General features: G+C 39.6%; 2 long non-coding RNA genes across 3 annotated transcripts in view; one reads left to right on the top strand and one right to left on the bottom strand.

Annotated features, from left to right (window-relative positions):
* LOC122223013 overlaps positions 1-10,955 on the bottom strand; it is a 30,477-nt gene extending 19,522 nt beyond the window's left edge. For both annotated transcript variants that reach the window (XR_006203984.1, XR_006203985.1), the window contains exons 1-2: positions 10,675-10,955; positions 1,364-1,593 (exon numbers count right to left, since the gene is read on the bottom strand). This is a non-coding gene — a long non-coding RNA (uncharacterized LOC122223013). The remainder of the gene's footprint in view (positions 1-1,363; positions 1,594-10,674) is intronic.
* The window catches only part of LOC122223014, a 124,782-nt gene continuing 115,204 nt past the window's right edge, over positions 10,873-20,450 (top strand). The window contains exons 1-2 of the long non-coding RNA XR_006203986.1: positions 10,873-11,064; positions 11,668-11,737. This is a non-coding gene — a long non-coding RNA (uncharacterized LOC122223014). The remainder of the gene's footprint in view (positions 11,065-11,667; positions 11,738-20,450) is intronic.

Here is a 20,450-nt window from a genome sequence, read left to right as displayed (position 1 = left end):
TTATAGGTGCCCACGCGTGTACATACATGTAGATACATACTCTAGATGTTCACAGAGTCGCAAGGAGGAAAACATTTAAGTATTTGTAGTACAAGGTGGTAAATGCAGCAAAAGGAGCACATGCTGTGTTCAGATACTGCTCTGAAGACAAGGGTACCATTTTGTCTTAATTGGTTACAAGGAGAAGGGTTATGGCTGTCAATACATCATAGACTTCTTGGAGCAAGTGTAGCCTCACAGTATGATTTTAAAGAATGATAAGTAAAGCACCTTGGGTGAGAGGAAGTATTGTAAGTAAAAGAAATGACATGCTAAATGCCAACTCCTGATTCTGCATGGTTTGTTCAAGAAAACATAGTGATGAGTAGATCGTCACTGCTGAGAATGTGGTGCTCTCATGTAGGCTGTGTTTATGTTATATGGCATGAGGCTGAAGGTAAGACTTGAAAAGGAAAAAAAAGGTAGAATCTTAGAGAACTTGGTTGGAACTCCGAATGTACCCCTAAAACATTAGGAGCTAGTGAAGAAACACGCATTGGAGTAACCTGTCAGATTTCTGAGCACTGAAAAGCTCAGTAAGTATGGTAGGTTTCTCTCAGCTGATGACAAATAGCTGGAGACAATTGTCAATTCATGTTAACACACTAAAAGTGAAAATTAAGTATCTCAAACAATGTGACAAATGCTTTCATGGTGGTTTTATGTTAAAAAAGATAAAAGTAACATTAAGAAGAAAGTTTATTTTGTCTTACATTAAATTGCATTCAGGTTCTGTTTTCAAGCTATGCAGTCATTCTTGTAATTAATAAAAATTACACATCTTAATGCTTTCTGTAAACATCTGCCTATTAAATTATGCGATAATACATTTTGAGTTCTGAAATTTACATTTGGCTTTAATGTTGCTAACTTCAGGAAAAGTCACACTGGTAAGGATATTTGAGAATTTTATTATTTTTTCCCCCATGAGTCTTAATGTCTTGTGATTCACACCATTTTTGTCCTCTTTAGTTATATTTTCTAAAGTTGCTAACTGGCTTAAGCCTGTTCAATTCTCATTTGAAATGGATTTGTGTATGATTTGTAGCCTTCTACTAGGCCACGCAAGAACTCTTGTTGAATTGGGAAAAAAAAAGGAAAAAGAAAAGCACCCCTTTCTAAAGCCAAAATTTTCATAATAAATGTACAACTATGATGTTTACATAGAGAATACCACCCGAACAATTTTGCAGTACACGGCTTACCCAACTCTTTGTGGTATAGGAGATCTTCTGCAACAACATGCTCCTCTGCTCTTTTGAATCTTTCCTCTTTTGCAAGGTAAGCAAGATATTTTGAAACCAATTTACATGGTACAACTTACATAGCATAGGCAGACTTTGCAACTGTTGCAAGCATGGGAAAATGAACTCTTCGAGGAAGATAATAGGTAGAAAAAGATACCAGTTTTAGGCAGGTAGTAACACTGATTGATCAATTAATATCTTCTGATGACAACTTCTGCTTCTCTATACATTCTCTTGAGAAGTTGGATAGTGTAGACTCATACTGAAGATGATCTCAAATCAGAGAAATAGAGGTGAAGGTGGCATACTGAAAAATAAAAACAAAAACAAAAAACAAACTATGTAGATTACCCAACAGATAGTAGTTGGTTATTTGGTGAATGTGCTAGGAGAGAAAAGGCGGATTAGTGAATCTCAGACATTAGGACTTCTGGTGTGGGAACACTTTGTGGCCTATGGTTCCTCACCATGTAATGAGGTATAAATGGAGGAGCAAATTTAGAAAGGAAAACAGGATTAGTTTACTTTAGGCCATATATTTCTAGAAGACGCTCCCTATCCAGACACTAATATTTAGTAAGGACTAGGATATTGGTTCTAGAATTTGTAGGAGGTGTCAAAGCTAGGGATGGAAATTTGAGAACCATCAGCATATGGGTGGTATTTGGAAACATGGCAGGGAAAAAAAAAGGTTTTAAGGGAGGAAATAGAATGATAAAACAGGAAGAGTCCTAGGAGATTGAGTGTTTATGGAACAAATGGAGGAAAAGAGAAGGAACATTCAGAAAAGGAACAGAAGAACAAAGACAGAGTTCTGAAATCTAGATCCTGGAGGATATGCCATCTACCCTCAGGGAGCTCTGATGCCCAACAGTGTGAAAGTCATAAGAAGGTCAAATCAAGGAGGGATTGAGGAAAGTATCACATGTGTTTTAGGATTATCTAAAAGGATCCAATAAATAGCTCCACTTTTCCTTGACCAACTTTGAATTGTGAAATAAGTAAAAGGAATGACAGCAACCACAACAACAGATAATGATGCAATTACCCAGAAAGAGTAAGATAAGGGAAACAGCTTTGTACAGCTCTGAAAGACTAAGATAAGGGATACAGCAAACTGGCCTAGAATAGAACCCTGGGATAGGCAAACTGGCCTTCCAAGTCATAGGCAACACTGGGCCAGAAGGGGGCCCTCTGCATTGGGGAGCTTCTCGGGTGCAGCATATGCCATGGAGTAGCAGAGAAGAACAACTGCTCCTTCTGTCCTGCTCTCATGGGAGCACAAGGGAATTCATAATTCATTGCGAGAGAGTGAGCAAGAGTAAGAGAGAATTCAGGCAGTTGAAGATCAAATCAAAATGTCACCTTCATTCGCTACACAGCTGTCAGGTATGCGGGAACATGGACTTACAAACACTATTCTGCATGACTAACATTTCTCAGACTGTCAAAGCAAATCTCCATAGCCCCACTCCAACCCTCCCAGAGGGGCTGAGTCAGTCTTGCTGAGTTTGGCCAAGAGAATGGAGACCACCTGAATAAGGCCCATTGCAGTAGATGTGATCCATGAATTTACATAGGGCTGCTAAGTTCAGAAGGGCCGTGGCTTGGAGTTCAATGATGTGTGGCCGGTGCCTTGAAATTCTTAACAATTTAATTTTAAAATACGTGTTCAGCTCACTCGTAGCCCATCTCTGGCTTTCTTTCCATCTCTTTGAGGAAAACCTTTTATTTCTTGAGTCCATGGTATCCCAGGTCATCTTGACCTTTGCCTCCTTGCCCTTGCCCGACAACTACCACCTCCGGCCTCCCCAAATTCACTCTGTGGGGACCTGGACCTAGGTACAGGGAGGGAAGGTCTGGGTCAGACACAGGTATCCTGCAACATCTTGGGATGGGGCATAATGGTGGTCATCCTTGCTCAGGGCTGGGAGTATTTACCCAGTGGCTGGAGGTGAGGATCAACCCTCTTAGTCACTCCTGATTCAGGCACGGAGTATGTCCCGCTGCAGAGGTTGCAACCACTTGTTAGGTCACCCGTTGATATGACTTAGAAATGCAGATGGCCCTTTGGGAAGGGAAGATATCGGCTGCTCCCTCCCCACCCAATGGATCAGTTCTGCAGCTGCGGGAAGGGGGGACTTGGAAGCAGTATGCTGCTGTGTGCATCACTGAATCACAGAGCGGGGCCTCACCTGGGAACCCGGCAGCATCTACACTGGCCTCATGACTACCACCACCCCTAAGGGAGTGTGGCATTAAGTAGCGGATCAAAGACATCATGAAGGTTAAGAGGAAGACCGCAGAAGAGAAAATAGTTTTATATATTAGTAGCTTTAATGTTACATTTTTCCTTTTCTTTGGACAAGGGTCTCCACCTGTCCATTTTAAAGCAGGCCTTAGAAATAATGTAACACACCTGAAATTTCCAAGATGGGCTGAGCCACATATTCTGTTCCTTCTGTGTTAGTCACCAATTGAGGGTCAGTCACTGAGTGAGGGCTAAGGGAGTAAAATGGGGTCCAGAGGATCATGCAAGGGGAATTTCGTTCACATGCGCTCAGTGATGGGCCTGTGTTGTTCCTCATGAGCCTAATTAACCTGCATGTGGCATTTCAGATGGAGCAGATCAGAGCTCTGTTAGTGACAAAAGCCGAAATGACGGAGGCAGAGCTACAGGACTTAATTTGTTTCCTTTTTAGTACAGGGGTTTAAACTGCGCTGCACACGTAATTGCTCTTGTGCACGGGCTCGCTTTAGGAAACTGACAGCGAGGGCCGGGGTAGGGGTCAGGGGCTGCACTGATGCTGTAAGGCAACCCATCAAGATGCCCCTCAACCCTGAGGATCTGGAAAGATCTTATCCAGAAGCACTTCCGTACAAACTTTTGTAAAGTTGAACCTAGTCTCAGTGGTTGAGATGGTTTCACCCGTAAGGCAGAAAGGCAATGTTGAAGGAAGAGTTTCCTTTTATCCAGATCAGCCTGGCTGAAGTGCCATTTGCCTGCCAGGGCACCAGCACCAGCACTAGGACAATCAGTTAAGCAGCCAACGTGTGATTTCACTGGGTGGGAGGGAGACCGTAGCCTGGTCAGAAACCTGTAATTACCAGAGGGCTGGAGCTTTGGCACTGGTCCCTTGCCCTTGTCCACTGTATAATTCTGGGAGGGCTGAAAGCATTTGGAGCCACCCGACTTCCCTTGGGGAAAACGGGCAGGACTGAGTTTACAGAGTCTGGCCTCCGTGAGCACGTCAGAATCTCTGCTTCAGCTGCAGTGGATTGACTACCAGGACTGAATCAAGCACCGCTGGGGAACCTGGGAATTATCTGGAAAACAAAAAAAACTATGGTGGGGAGGTGGGGAGCCAACAGTATAACACACGGGGTTTGAAGCCAGAACAGTTTGGATATTCATAAAAAGGTAACCCAGGGCTAATCACGCCTGCAGCATACCCATTGTTCATTCTTTTGTAATAAACCTGGAATTCGGCACTCTGTTGCTCTCTGGGCTTCTTCCTCTTCTATTCCAAGCGATCGGCCATATTTCCTCTTTCCTGATTTAACTAGCAGGTCAGCCTTTGGGAAAATGGTGTTAAAGGGAGAAATCTGTAAAATGACATATCACTTGGTGTGATTTTATGTCTTTTAAGAGGTTTTGGAAACAGCAGCCTCTCTGTCCCCTCCTGCTTAACTCAATTCCCCCAGCAACAAAGTTTTGGACACAAACCACTAACACTCTTCAAATGGTTCACTCTCAAAAGACCATTAGGGTTTTTATTCCTTGGACCAACTGAGGAGAGAAAGAATGCCACAGCACTCAGCAGGGCAATTCAACATTCACCAGCTGAGACAGAGTTAAGCCTTTAGAATTGTTGCCCCCTAAAGGAAAATAAAACACAGGGAGAGGGAATTAAGATGATCTTGCATCATTAAGCAGTCATGTGTATTACTGAAAGATGTTGCTTTCTTATTGGGGCTATTAAGTATCACTTTGAATAATGGCTCCAGAGAGCTAAATGCCAGAACAAAGGCAAAAGGAAATGTGAAAATATCATGAATTAAAAAAATCAGAACTGGGAAGAATAGACATTTCCTGCAATAAACTTTAAAGTCATAATCATTCTCACATATATGTACATAAAACACATTTAAAGCAGGGGAGAGAATCATTTCTCCTATAAAAATCATTTCCATAATCTAATGATTCTCGCTAGCTTTTATGAACCCTTCTTGTGTTCGGTAATAATTGACATCAGTGTGTTCAACTTATTTTAATCAAGTGTAGAGGTTCGTACTCACTTATGATGAAACACACTCTGAAGGATTGGTCTCAGAAATTTTTGCACTTAGCTGGGAGTAGAGGTTTCCTTTTCAAATCGAAGGGGATAGGATTGATCTGTTAAGATTTTTGCCGCATAGCAAAAATGAGAATGGGGCTGACAAAGCAGTAGACTTTGTCAGATGTCTTGTTTTCCTTTGACGAGACTCAGCCCACAGGTTAGCACCCAGTGACGTAGGTGTGGGTGTGGATTTTATATTTCGCTTCTGACAAGAGCTTCTTATTTCAGGATAGCCTATGTCTTGGATGAACAGCTAGTCTGTGCTCTTTTAGGGAATGTGCTAATTAGACAAAATTTCAATTCAATGGATGTGGTATATGAGATTATTATTTCGCTCTCCCTAGAAACTTTGGAGACCAGAGCACAGGGCATATCCTAATGTAAAGTTGAAAGGAGGGCTGCCCAGGGCATCTGTGGTAGTACCATTTTTGCCTAAATCATAAGTTAATGACAATGTTCTAAACAGGTTGGTTGGAAGTTTTGAGGAAAAAAAAATGTGGTTGGATGAGGTAACACTGGAGATCCTTTGGTGCCATCAGTTAGATAATGGTTGGTAACCCAAGTAGTACTAATAAGAGGGGTATACAAGAAAAACATGTGAAATGCCAGGATCTAACAGTTGTACTAAAAAAAAAAAAAAAAGGCTGTCTTAGGACATTGAAAAGGGAAAAAAAGGTTTAGAAGTCACTTCGGAAATCTTTATTTACGTTCGTGGCAGCCAAAGGTCACAAAACACAAGTATGCTACCTAGAATCACACATACGGTGAAATCTTTTGTCTTAAGATGCAGTTAGGTAAAGTTGGAGTTAATTACGGTCTTTTCCAAACACGCGGGGTTCTGCAAGTGAAATCTCAAACTTGCCCCTTCACTCAAGGGCAAGGAGAGATGGCAGAAAGAGGCTGGCCACTCCAGAGTGGTAGGTGAGCAGGTTTAACGAGCAAAGGACATTATCTAGGAAGCCCATCCTGGGCAGCTGCAAGATGAGGGGATCTCCGTACCTACCAGCCAGGATGCTAAAAGTTACTGCTGAGGCCTTACGTGGGTTCAGTCACCACATATACTGTCCAGGTAGTCTCAACAACACATTGTCCTCTCCAAATTGCATTCTTGGACGTGCCCCCCACTACGGGAATGCTGAGCAGAGCATGTATCCCTTGGGCAGGGGAGAAGATGAGTGGCTGGGTCCAGCTCATAAGTCAATCAAGCAGTCAGTCACCTTCTCTGAATAACTTACTACAGCAATGACCTGCTTACCTACCATTTTCTAAACACGTTTGAAATGCTCTCCTTTCTATTATGGGCCAACCAGCTGATAAAAACTGTAACTTTAATGGGAAAAAAAAAAATTAGCCTAGGTCGCAGTTTCTCCTAGTTTAAGGAGATTCTGAAGTCATATTTATACTGTACCACAGATTCTAAATCTGGTAACTTTCAAAGGTACACTTCTGTTTTTCAACCTCATGGCTATGTAACTACTACTATTACTACTACTAGAGGGTAAAAACAGAGAGAGAGAGAGAGAGAGAAGGAGAGAGGGAGGGAGAAAGAGAAAATAAAAAAAAATCATTAGAATCACAATGAGATATCTTTAAAACCATCAATTGTTCTAGAAAGTAATGCTTAGCTACAAATGCAATTAGGCAGAAATTGTTACCTCCCCAAAATCGTCTGAAAAAAATAGCGAATTCAAAAAATCTATTTCTCCCCATAGGGTTATTCTGCTTAGCTTAAGTTGTGGAAAATTCTTAACATAAAAGAGGGTTCACAAAATACAAAATGTGTTGACACTATGGGATCTTACTAGAGGAATCGTTTTGATTATTATTATATTCCTAAAAATTCAAAATTGAGAGATCAGAGAAATTTAATATATCTGAGACATTTTAAGACACAGTTTTAAACATTCTACTCAGGGAAACAATGCCTGAACCAATTTTACTGAGAAATTGTCTAATATTTCATGTATTTGGGTCAGTTTCATAAATAAGGGATTGAAAATGACCTTTCTGCTACTGTACATGTTCAAACTATATTGTTATGTAAGCTTTTATTATTACTTTAAAATCTGAGTTATATGATCATTATTTCCTTGGATCAGAAGCATTTTAGTCCCTGCAGCTCAATACAGTCAAATTTAACATCATTGAAGAAATCAAAACAGAACTCCTGCCTCATTGCACAAATCAAAATATCAGGTCTTAGAGTCAAACTCAGTCTTCTTAATGTTCAATTTGAATTAATAGATTAATGCCTTGTTAACTTTGGCAGAACTCTTTGGCATAGAATTAGTTCTACACACTCAGGTAATTGACGTAACAGTTTAAACAAATCTCTTTACCTGAGACAGTTACATAATTGCATCAAATATCTGGCTTCATCTCTTTTGTTGCATGAGGCCAATTGACTTCGGTGTGGTATTTTGGCTTTGCATTGTTTGTTTTTCTGTGACAACCAACTAGATAGTAAGAAAGGCACCTAGCTGCGAGGACTGACAACCACACCTTGAAAAACGTTGCCTTCCAGTTTTGGGTGCAAATGGAGTTAATTTTGAGCCATCCTGGGACCCAGGTCAGGTGTCTAACTCCCGTTCTTGGCCTGTTGTGCATTCCCCAGGGACGGATCAAGTCCCTCATGCATCTGGCAAACCATGCAACATTAGAGCTTAGCAGGGAGGGGAAAAGGTAAGTTTTTTCCCTTGAACCCAGCTGGCATTCAACATACTCTGAAACAAGAGGATTGATAGCCCATGTAATTTTAATCTGGGTTAATATGCATTTTTAATAAAACTGCAGATGCTATTCTGCTTCATACATTCCCATCTCTATCATATCACTGCTCAAGTTTTGTTACCCATATTTGTTGTGGGAAAATAACTCTGTTATGAAGTGTGCGGTTCCCCTGGCCTTTGAACCTTTTTCTCTTCAATGGCATGAATCAAATCCTAAAATTATTAACTATCTCTGCAGACTACACATCCCAGTTTGTTCTATGAGTCTCAAAAGTCTTCCTTATTTGAAATGTAGCCAGATGGGTTTTAAAAGTTTTAATCATGAGGGATTTAGAACAGACGGGAACTTTGCCTTATGAGGAAAGCTGAAAGTCCTTAGCAGTTGTCAGCTGTGGCACTGGAGCCACGTGGCTTCCTAGGGCAAAGCCCCAAGAATGTATTATAGTTTGAACAATTCCTAGAGCAGAAAAAGTAAAAGAAGCTTTGCACTGAAGTCAGCTTGTCCTGGATTTCCAGATCGGCCCATCTCCATGGAGTGATGGCTGCTTTCATACCTTTAAATAGTTCCCTGGTTCAGTGTCTTCTGGGAGGTGGTGACCCTCAGCTGCTACACCTCCCCTAGCTCTGGATGGCTTTCCCTGCCTCCCATGCTTGCTCTTGATCTCTGACTTCTAAGGTACCTCCTTTTAACCTACTCTCACCATAGCACTGACTGTTATTCTTAGCCTTGACCTTAGCTCACTCAGCATTCACCATTAATTGCATTTCCTCCAGTTCAACACTTCTGAGGGAGGAATTAGACAGTGACAACGGCTCTCAGTAAATATGCTCAGGTTAATTTGTAGCTCACAGTGGCCTCTACTCACTTTCAACCCGTTCCCTTAGAGAGTTGATATCTGGATTATTTATTAATTTGCTCATATAAGTAGTGAATTTAAATGAATCACTTTCAGTGCTTATCCTTGAGGACCATGGCATTGAAAAGTTAGAGAAGAGGGAACTGAGATCATGTCTCCACGTGGTTGGTGGTCACCCGTGCTTTTCTGTATATTTTCTGTACCATGTCAACTTGACAAAACATCCAGAAGATTCTTGGCCTTGCCCTTTGGAGAGCTACCACCAAGCAGGCAGGTGCATTTCTTGGTCCTCCACCTCATTCTGGGAAGCCCTCTTCAAATTGAGCAGAACACTGTAATTCCTGTCATTCTTCTTAGACATTCCAGTCAGGTGGCAACTATCATGTAGCAAGAGCCCTGGTCAGCCTTAACATTCCAGCCACTTTCTAGTTCTGAGTTACTTCTGGACTTTTTGGGTATGAATTGAATGAGAATGGCACCAAACAAAACATGACAGTGCTTCTGGACACAGATGAGTTAAAAAATAAGCAAGTGGCTTGATTAGATATGTCCAGGAGATGAGAAACAAACACCATCTTTTTTGTGTTGCTTACACAAAAATCTTCCGTGGAGCCAACTCACAGGCCTGTGCCATATTTCAGGTACTCTGGAAATCGGCTCTCTGTGAGTATTTGGACATAGGAAGAAAAAATTAGTTTGTGACAGTAACTCTTCAGTGGAACCATTTGTAGTGTGTGTGTGTGTGTGTGTGTGTGTGTGTGTGTTTAATGTTTATTTTTGAGAAAGAGATAGAGCATCAGTGGGAGAGGGTCACAAAGGAAGGGGGACACAGAATCTGAAGCAGATTTCAGGCTCTGAGCTGTCAGCACAGAGCCCAACTTGGGGCTCAAACCCACACACCTGATCATGACCTGAGCTGAAGTCGGAGGCTCAACCAACTGAGCCACCCAGGTGCCCCATGTAGCATATGTGTTTTAAACCCAAAATACATCCTGACATCAACAAAGAAGTTGACATTTTGTCTAATATATATATATATATATTTGAGAGAGGGTGGAGAGGGGCAAAGAGAGAGAGAGAGGGATAGAGAGAATCCCAAGCAGGCTCTGTGTTGTCAGTGCAGAGCTCCCATGTGGGGCTCGATCCCACAAACCATGAGATCATGATCTCAGCCTAAAACAAGAGTCAGATGCTTAACCTCCTAAACCACCCAGGCACCCCTCGGATATTTTATCTTAAAAAAACAAACAGACCCCACAAAACAACAGAATAGAAATGAAAGAGCATGGATCCTGGAAGCTGGCTGGAACCTCAGCCCTGCCACTTTGGTGTGATACCTGGAGATGCCACCACCCATAAAGCCGAATAATAACAGCTCCCGGATTTGTGATTATAATCCTGAGCGTAACTAAGCCTTCCAAATGACAACAATACCCAGCATTAAGTGCTCACGTACACACACCTGCCAGTCACGTGGCTGAATAAGACAGAAGTCACCCCCAGCGGAGTTGCGGACACATTCCAACCTCAGCGAGCCTCCGTAGCGCAATCTGCCCCTAGGCCTGACGGCGAAAGACAAACGCGCAAGGAGGGATCTTGGCCCTGGGAAGTAGCGTGAAACCTCGCGAGACGAGAGAAAGCTCGCAGGATCTCCCGCGGGATCTCCCGCGGGAGAGTCCCACCCTGGCAGCTGCGCCGGAAGGAGGGCGGCAGAGGACACCGAAAACTAGGCTTGCCTCGGGCAGCCCAGCCGTAGTGGTGGGCGGGTGCGCGGTTCCTGGATGTCCTGTGTTACCTGGTGACCTGACGACGCAGGTGGACGTGACTGGTCCCCTGACACTGAGTGCATGCGGTACGGAACTTTATCTTTGCTTCAAGAACTACCTGAATCCTAGTGTATTTGACCAAAGGAGGACTCTCCTGAACAAATAAGCCTGCATCTCAGGATCACAGGTTATGACTCCTCTGGGCAAACAGGTCACTTTTCAGACAACTGCTTTTCAGGGCTTGTGACAAGGTCCTCACCTCCCCGTGTCCACTGATGATAAACTGCTATGTCACAAACTTTGTCCAGTCCCAGTTAGTCCCCAAACTTGAAAGATCTACCTTAAACTCCTGGCACCCAGATCCCAAGACCTCCTAAATATCTGCTCCTGACCTCCCTCTTCTTTTTTTGAAGTTTATTTTGAGAGAGAGAGAGAGAGAGAGAGAGAGACAGAAAGAGGGGCAGAGAGAGAATCCCAAGCAGGCTCTGTGCTGCCAGTGCAGGGTCTGGTGGCGGGGCTCGAGCTCACAAACGGAGATTGTGACCTGAGCCGAAATCAAGAGTCCAGTGCTTAACCGACTAAGCCATCCAGGAGCCCCTTAACCTCCCCCCTCTGACATACAAGTTGAAGCAGAAAGATGTATTCTCTTTTATTGAAATATACACATTTTGGCATATCTGGGTCCACAGGTGATCCTGGAGGTCCTCTTGCTGGTGGGAGCCATCAACAGAAGGATCCAGGCAAATTCCTGAAAGTGTGGTGAGTGCTGCAATGCTGATAAAGAAAAGTATGCTCATGAAGGACTCAGAAGGGGACCCCCTTCTTGGAAAAGGAATAGGAAAAAGTCTGGAGGAAGTGATGCTGTACAAGCTAGCCAGGGGAAAAAGGAGCCCATAGGGTAGGGAGGGGCGTTTAAGACACAAAGAATGAGAAAAACAATGATTCAGGGGCATGAGGGGGCAAAGTGGGTTTCTGGGATTGTGGTGGCTCAGTGTGGCTGAAGCACAGAGTGGGAGGTGGCAAATGGCAGGAAATGAGCAGGAGAATTTAGCAGGGCCCAGTGGGGTTGGTGGACTAGTGGTTAGAACACTTGGAAATATTGAGGTTGAAATGAAAATTACCAAGCAGTTTTGGTTTATAATGGATTAAAAAAAAAAAAAAAAATCCCAAATTTGGAGCAGGTGTTGGTAATGACAGAAGGGAAACAAGAAAATAGTTCCAGGAGTGCTGATAACGTACCCATTCTTCATCTGTGTTATATAGCTGCATTTGGTTTGTGGAAATTCATTAGGTGGTTAACATTATGGCCTGTGTGTTACATTTTAACAAAAATGTAAGTGGAAAGACAGAGAGAATTATTTCTATCCACAAATAACCTACTAGTGATAGGCTGATCTAATGTTTTAAATGTCAAGGGGAAAATAAATCTGTGTGTTTAAGTAAGTTCACAACATTATTGAAATGAATGTCCGGGAGCACATGTTTGGCTATGTTTGCATTTATGGGAATTGGGAGTTTTGATGCATGTTTGCAAAGTTTGATGTTCAAATAGGCTTTCTGTAAATTATGAAATATGCTCACAAAGAAACCTTAAAAACTGCTGGCCATTCACTAGCTTTGAGTAAAAAAAAAAAAAAATGGTGTTAAAAACATGTTGCAGTAAGTATAATTGTACAGAAAAACCAGGGAGTAACTGTATACATATGGACACTAGAAGTGATGTCTAAATATTATTATTTGTGAAAAAAAACAAAAAAACAAAAACAGATTCAGGATTTCCATGCCACATTATCACAATTAGGTGGCTTAAAGCAACATAAACCTATTTTTTCACAGTTCTGAAGACCAGAAGTCCTAGACAATATATTGTCAGGGCCACGCTTGCTCCAAAGACTCGAGGGGAGGACCCTTCCCTGCCTCTTCCTAGCTTCTGGTAGCACCAGCAATCTCTGGCTTGCCTCTGTCATCACTTGGCATTCTCTCTGCACGTCTCTGTGCCTTTTATTTCTTCACCAGTCACACTGAATTAATGCCCACCCTAGTGACCTCATTTTAACTTGATTACACTTAAAAAGGCCCTATTTCTGCATAAAGTGAACATTCACAGGGACCGGAGATTAGGACTTCAGCATATCTTCCTGGGGACACAGTTCAACCCATAACAGCAAGTTATAGAAAAATAGGTATTTTGAGCTCATTTAGGTAAAAATATGTATATATGCACATATACGTGTTTGTGCAAAAGCATGGGAATGACTATATAGAAGAACACTAACTCGGGGTGCCTGGGTGGCTCAGTTGGTTAAGCGTCTGACTTTGCTTATATCATGATCTCACGGTTCGTGGGTTCAATCCCTGCGCCAGGCTCTGTGCTGACAGCTCAGAGCCTGGATCCTGCGTCTCCCCATCTCTCTTCCTGTCCCCTGCTTGTGCGCGCTCTCTCTCTCTCTCTCAAAAATAAATAAGCATAAAGTTAAAAAAAAAGAGTACTAACTCAACAGTGCTTTTGTCTAAGGAGAATAAAGGGACATTTTCATATTTTTCCTAAGTATTTGCAAAGTATTTGAATATTTTACAATGATTATGTATTGCCAGTATAATTTGTTTTTTCAGTGTATATTGATTAGGTACCTACTATGAGTCTTGCATGAAAACTCAATCTGTCTTAAAGTATATCTAGAAGAAACATTACACACCTTTTAAAAACTCAAAGCCTGCAGAGGTATAAGGGGTACATTGATTAGTATCATTAAGTTAAGATTTAGAATTTTCCTAAATCAAAACACAGGAAAAGTGAACATGCAGATCATATTTGGGTTATATTTGGCCTATTTAATTTTCATGTTCACTAATAAAGTAAATTTTACAGTGTCTTCTATCTGTGGGTCATGTGGATTCAGGGCCAAGTGAGTTCATTTATTTTGATCAATAGAGGTAGTAAAATAAATGATCTGGATTGGTTATTCTGTATGTACATAGTCCCTAATCTGGTCAGGAATCTTCATGTCTGATGAAACATATATATGCTAAGTCTCTTCCAATATAGTATTATATAGTCACAATCTGATTAATTATATCAAAGTAATACTTCATTGTACTTTAATAGTCAAGATCTGTAGCGTTAAATTTTCTTTAGAAATTTAAACTATGATATATTAAGATATAACCATCTTTTACTTTACCTTTAACTTGATGATGTAAAGTAATGTCTGTGCTGAGAGTGTCTTAGCACATTTTTCTCCCCATGTTATTAGTTTTGAAATTTCTGTGCCATTCTCGGTGGTATGTGCACGGAGCTGGGTGCTAGGGCTGGGCTTATCCACCATGTGCACCATGAGGCCATTCTTCTCTGAGGCTTTGGAAAGCTCTGACCAGAGGGTTTAGAAATTGGGAACATATCTCCCCAGTTTAGACCACCAGGCATCCTATACTTTGCCTTCACCAGAAGGGAATCTTCCTCTTTTTCTCCTATTTCTAAAAGCATTTCTTTCTGTTAACTTCTCCTTTAAGATCAGGGATTATTATTTTCAAAGAATTTAGGTTATCGAGAGGAAAAAACAACAACAACAGCATAAAACAAAACGGCTATAAGTAGTTTCTGTATTTTCCTTATAGAAAGCCCCGAGGCAAGGAAGTACTAAGAAGTTGGCTTTCTGGTTGTAATGGATGAGGAGAAAAATGCAAAGTTTAACACAGATAAACAGTTCAAATAAGATCTTGCCACTGCATTATTCAGGAATGTTATGATAAAAAGTTCAACATTCTCCAACAAAGCATTTGTAAACACAGAAAAGAGCAAACAATTCCTAGTTTGGAGATATCTGTGTTTGCTGTAGAGACTGTTTCTCCTTCCAATCATGAGATGTAAGCAGAATAAAATGTATATGTTTTAAAACTGTGCTTTTAACTACACTACTAAAGATGGATTGAATAAATATTGGTATGTAATTGTTCTATAATTAAGTCAACAAACCAATTTTCTTTCTTGGAATCTGAGCCCTGAAAAACTTCTTCATACACTTTGAACCCATTCTGTTTAGCATTGAGGTAGAATGTAGTCAAATTCTATTTTACCTGATTTACGTGAACAAGGAAATGTGGAGAAAACATATGTAAAGAATATGTTGCTTAATATATAACTTCAAGACCAACAGGAGAAAATGTGTATTGAAGTGCTTTTAGGATTTTTACTTAAGTTGCTAAAGCTTATATTAAAAAAACAGAAATGAGAATTGTATCCTTCCTGTTTCTCAGCAAAATAATGGACTTCAGTTGAATATGGCCAGACGTTGGTGAGCCTGAGCCACTTGAAAGAGCACTTAAAAACAGTGTTCAGCACCTTCTTCCTTCAGAATTCAGTTATGTTCTGCTGACCTAAGTGACCATGTTTTCACTACAGTTTTGTCAACAAAAATAATTTTTATGTTGGTTTCTATTTGTTGACTGTTAAAAATTGTGGTCAGTGATTCTGTTGCTCTTTATTTTAATGTGTTCTCTTATCTTGTTCTCCTTCACCTTTCATACCACATGCAATTCCTTACCCGTCAGGTGGAGAGTGTGATACAGATGGAGTAACGCATGTAAACATAGTACCTTATGGGAAGAAATGGTTGTTATTGTAACATTTTCCAGAAGTCTCATATATAAAGTAGGTTTCTAACTAGTGGTCCACTAAACACTTCATTTTTCCCAGTGATTGTTACTACGTGATGACATTTACTCATTCGTTCAGTTATTTATTTGCTAATTCATTCAATGGCCATTTTTGAGGGTTTATCATATAGTAGATATGATGCAAAATACCAACTAAATCATTGTGACCAAAAGAGAAGCAGTCTCACTTTTTTCCATGGAGCTGACCATGCTGTTTGTAGCACTGGGGGAGGGGGTTGGCACACACGGGTGTAAATGAAACAGAAGTTTTGTTTAAGCCAGTGGTCAGAAACTCAAAATCACGTCAAGGACAGGCAGATAAAGCAGCTCGTCGTGAGACAGTAGGTGTTTAGCTGTTTTTATTTGCCTTGTTCCACGACTCTCTAAAACAACTGTTTTTGAGGGGTGCCTGGGTGGCTCAGTCAGTTAAGCGTCTAACTCGATTTCAGCTCAGGTCATGATCTCACAGCTCATGAGATTGAGCCCCATGTTGGGCTCTATGCTGACAGCAGGGAGCCTGTCTGGGATTCTCTCTTCCTCTCTCTCTGCCCCTTCCCTGCTCACACTCTGTCTCTGGAGAAAATAAAAATAAAATAAACATTTAAAAAAAAAAACCTGTTTGATGTATAACAACAAAAATATATATGTTCCTAAGTCCTATAGATTTTTTGGTCTTGAGTTTGAGACTTGAGACATAGGCTGATGCCAAAGATCTCTTTTCTTTTTTTTTTTTTTTTTTTTTATCTTTTATCTTTTATTATGAGTTGTGTTCCAAGTTGTTTAAGGATAAGGTGGCAATTGAGTCATATTTAAGTTGTTTGTTTTTTTTTTTTTTTTTTTTTTTTTTTTACAATAAGTGTATTTGAGAGGGGGTTGCATGCCATTTTTATTCAACTATTTCTTGGGTTCCACCAAACGATATGGCTCAAATGATTTTTCTTTTTCCTCTTATAATAGGTAAAGATTTCTTTTTATAACCATTCCTTCTGGTGACTTATACATTGATATGCAAATGTGAAATTTCTTCACAATTTCTGTAGGACATCGTGCAAGCAAGAATATGTATATCCTAATAATGTATGCTATAGTAATCATGAACGTATTTTTGATCTTTGAATTCTGTCAGTGATATTTACTTTAATGGGAATGTGTTTTTCTCAAAAAGATCTCAAAAACTTTTTTTCTCAAAAAGAATATGTAGTCAGTTTAATAAAATAGCCTCTCCATCATTTTTTACTGTTTATTGATTTCCTACAGGATTCACGGGACTTCAGTTTATACTTAAGACTCAGGTGGTGTGCAGTGATTAATCAGTGTTTTTTTTTGAAGCAGTGTTATACGTTTGATTTTGCTCAAGGTTTCCTGCTTAGACATTCATATGATGTTACTGAAATGGCCACAGCACACTCATGTGAAATGTGTGCTTGTCTTTAACATCATCCATTCATTAGTTCATTAAACACACATTTGTTGAGATCTACAAAGGGCAGAGTACTATGTGAATCTCTGGGGATATGTAAATGAAGACTACATGGCCCTTTTCAAGGCAAGGAGTCATATTTTGAGATAACCATTATAATCCAGTGTGATGTACATATCATTCATCAAGTCCAGTGGGAACACAGAGTTGGGGGTGTTTTACTGATTTTGGTTGAGGGTTGGAAAGAGTTTGCTTTGGAAGGGGTAGGTTGAATCCTCAAATATAAATAAAATATTTTCAGGCAGTGGGCCAAGAAAAGAGTTTAGGCAAAAGGAGCAGTCACTTCACTCTGTGATGATTAACTGAGCCAGAGAAGACAAAGGCATCCACACAGCAGGACAGCTTACACTTATTTGCATTACATAAAAATTAGGGAATATATGTCAGTTTTCATATCATCAACGTCAATATAATTAAACATTTATTGGTGTTTATTTTTGTAGATAAATGAGTTAGTTTGTTGAGACACAGAGTTCTATGGCACGGACTATATACTTGGGGAGTTTATAGGATGAGTAAAGCTAGTGTTTCATATTAGAAAGATAAAAATTGATGCCAGGTTTTAAAATGATCTTATAAAGGCATAATACAGTAGGCTGATTATATTACTTATATGTACATTTAAACATATATTTCCTTTGAAAAATACTGTTTTGTATTAAAATAAAGGAGTTGTAAATTTTCTATACTTTTTAAATTTAATTTGTTAAAAATAGTGTGATATTTGAAAACATTGATATCTTTGATACACACCTTCCATCTATCATAAATTGGCTGGCTTCGTCTCAAATATATACATGTTACTTAATGAGACTTTATTCCATAGGGCTTGTTATGTGTTAGGCACTGGAAATGCAAAGATTAATGAAGTGTTTATATTTAGAGTCGTATAATCTAAGGAAAAGTGTGAAAATTTTGGCTTTTACAAGTCACAGGAGGTATAGCAGAGGGAGCATGTGGTATTGAGCGGTGAGGGGTAGCAACTCAGACCCCAAAAAGCCTGATGGGCTTCAGTAAATGGAATCATTTGATCTGAGATTGAAATAGGAGTATGAAGTTACCGAGAAAATTCCAGGCACAGCAGGTGTAAAGATGGGGATAAGGACACTAATTTGTAGATCTGCTTGTAGTTTGGCATAGCTGAAATGCAGGCTATGGTGTGTAACAGAAGAAACGTAACACAGGACTTAAAACATGTTATGGAGACCTTTGTACAACGTACATTTTTATTAATAAAGTAACATCTATAAGATGTTATTATGGTAAAAACATGCTATAACCTTTTAACTCTGTGCTTCTCTGGTTTTCTTTTGGTTTTATAATTACTTAAATTTCAAAGACTTTTTTCCTCAGAATTGAGAAAATAAATTTGAGAATAAAATAAATAAAAATGAGAATTTTCCATTAAATAATGTGCTTATTTCTTTACATTTGAGAATACCCTTTGCACATGTGCATCATTGTAATTCTTCACCTTCTTCCCTAATTTTCTACTTCTTGAGACTTATCCAGTATGGGGACCACATGTGCAGTCACCATGGATTTATACTGCCTTTTAATATTTTTATTCTCCAATAAATATTTAATGCAACACAAACAGATGGAGCTTGAGACCTCTGGGCTTGTTTGGCCATGGCGAGTGTAGCAGTGAACCTGGGATTTCAGTCCTGGAGGAGGCTCTTTTCATAACCCCAAACCTCATGAAATGGAACCACTAAGTATTACGATCACATTTGGCAAAAGTCAATAAAATGTAGTCAGTAAATTCCCACATTTGAACAAAATGATATCTTTGTACTATTACTTATTTACACACTTTCCTTTCAGTGAATCTTAACACGTGTAGCCCTGAGAGAGGACAGGCATCAAAATTATTATAAACTGCTTCCAAAAGTAGATGCAAATTACGAATTGTCTGCTTGAACGTATATAGTACACACACACACACACACACACACGTGGAAACACATGCTATTTTTGAAAATGTACAAGCATGTATTTTCATGATATGGTAGTTAATACAACTACACATTTATTTTAAAGAATTGTTGATTTCAGTATGTTTTTACCATCATCTATTTTTTATTTAACATACACTCATGATTATTTTATGTGAGACAGCCCATGGCATATTTTTGACGTTAAAAAGGCTACTTAATTTCACAACTTAGAAAATGATAATCTTAAAGTATTTCGGCTTTTATTTGTTGAAAGGGTTACTGATACTCACTGAAGTCCTTTCCTTTATTTGAAAATATCATTCTGATGCTTCACTAGAATAAATTTGATTTTTTCCAAGAAGCACTGTAAATAAGGTAACTGCATAAAAAGGTGTTTTTCTTATTTGTTTTTACAAAAGTATTTCTAATATTTTTTGAACTTAATGAAATACTGTTAAAGAATGAAGTGAAATGCTTTTATATGTTGGGGAATATGGTGGGTTTCCTCCCCATAACTTGTCCTACAACCTGAAATGCTTTGCAAACCAAAATAGAAAGCCAGCAAATTTAACTCTTCTATCTTTTCACCACAAACTCAGGGTCAAAATCAAGGCTCACCCTCTTTTTTGTGGCTGCGTCTTCCCAAGGACCATAAGTACATAGATACTGTAGAATCTAAAACAAAACTTGTTCCAACATTACACACTCGAGAATGTACTGTAAATATAGGTTTTTAGTGACTTAGAAATTAAAATGATTATTAAAGTCTTTTTTGAAAAACAGGTCTTAAAAATCAATCTTGGTACAGGTATCAACTTCAAAATAAAGCTACTTGGTCCATTTTTACCTTCTAGAGCAGCACACGCTTTATGGTCATTCAATTATCTTTCATCATCAGGATCTACTATATACAGAAAGTGAATGCTATTCATATTTTTTCTTTTTACAAAATGTCAACTTTCTCTATAGGAATATAATATTAGCTTTGGGATAGACTTCATGCAGTCTTAGAGATATCAGAAACAACTCAGCCTTAAGTAAGAATTTGCTAAGAGTGAGAATGGATAAACCCAGCTGTATAAGCTGGAGCCCTTGACCCAGAAGAGCCCAGGCTTCTGTGAGTAAATAAACAGTGACATCATGATGCAATTTAGTAAGTGCTGTTCTAGAGATGTGACAAATTAGGTCAAAACAATCAAGGTGGGTTTTTCACTCCCACAGCCATTCTTAGAATAATGTAAAGAGCTTTTGAATAAGCCAAATGAAAAGATGAAATTCTGCACTGGTTCCTTGTTTGTGAAAAGCACTTCCTATTGCATGCTATCTCTGATTAGCTAGAAAGCACAGAAATCCTATTCTCCATTACCTTCTGACTTCTGATTCTAATGGACCATATGGT

Source organism: Panthera leo, chromosome B3 (assembly GCF_018350215.1).
Source record: "Panthera leo isolate Ple1 chromosome B3, P.leo_Ple1_pat1.1, whole genome shotgun sequence".
Classification (NCBI taxonomy): domain Eukaryota; kingdom Metazoa; phylum Chordata; class Mammalia; order Carnivora; family Felidae; genus Panthera; species Panthera leo.
This window is presented reverse-complemented; position numbering and strand designations above follow the sequence as displayed.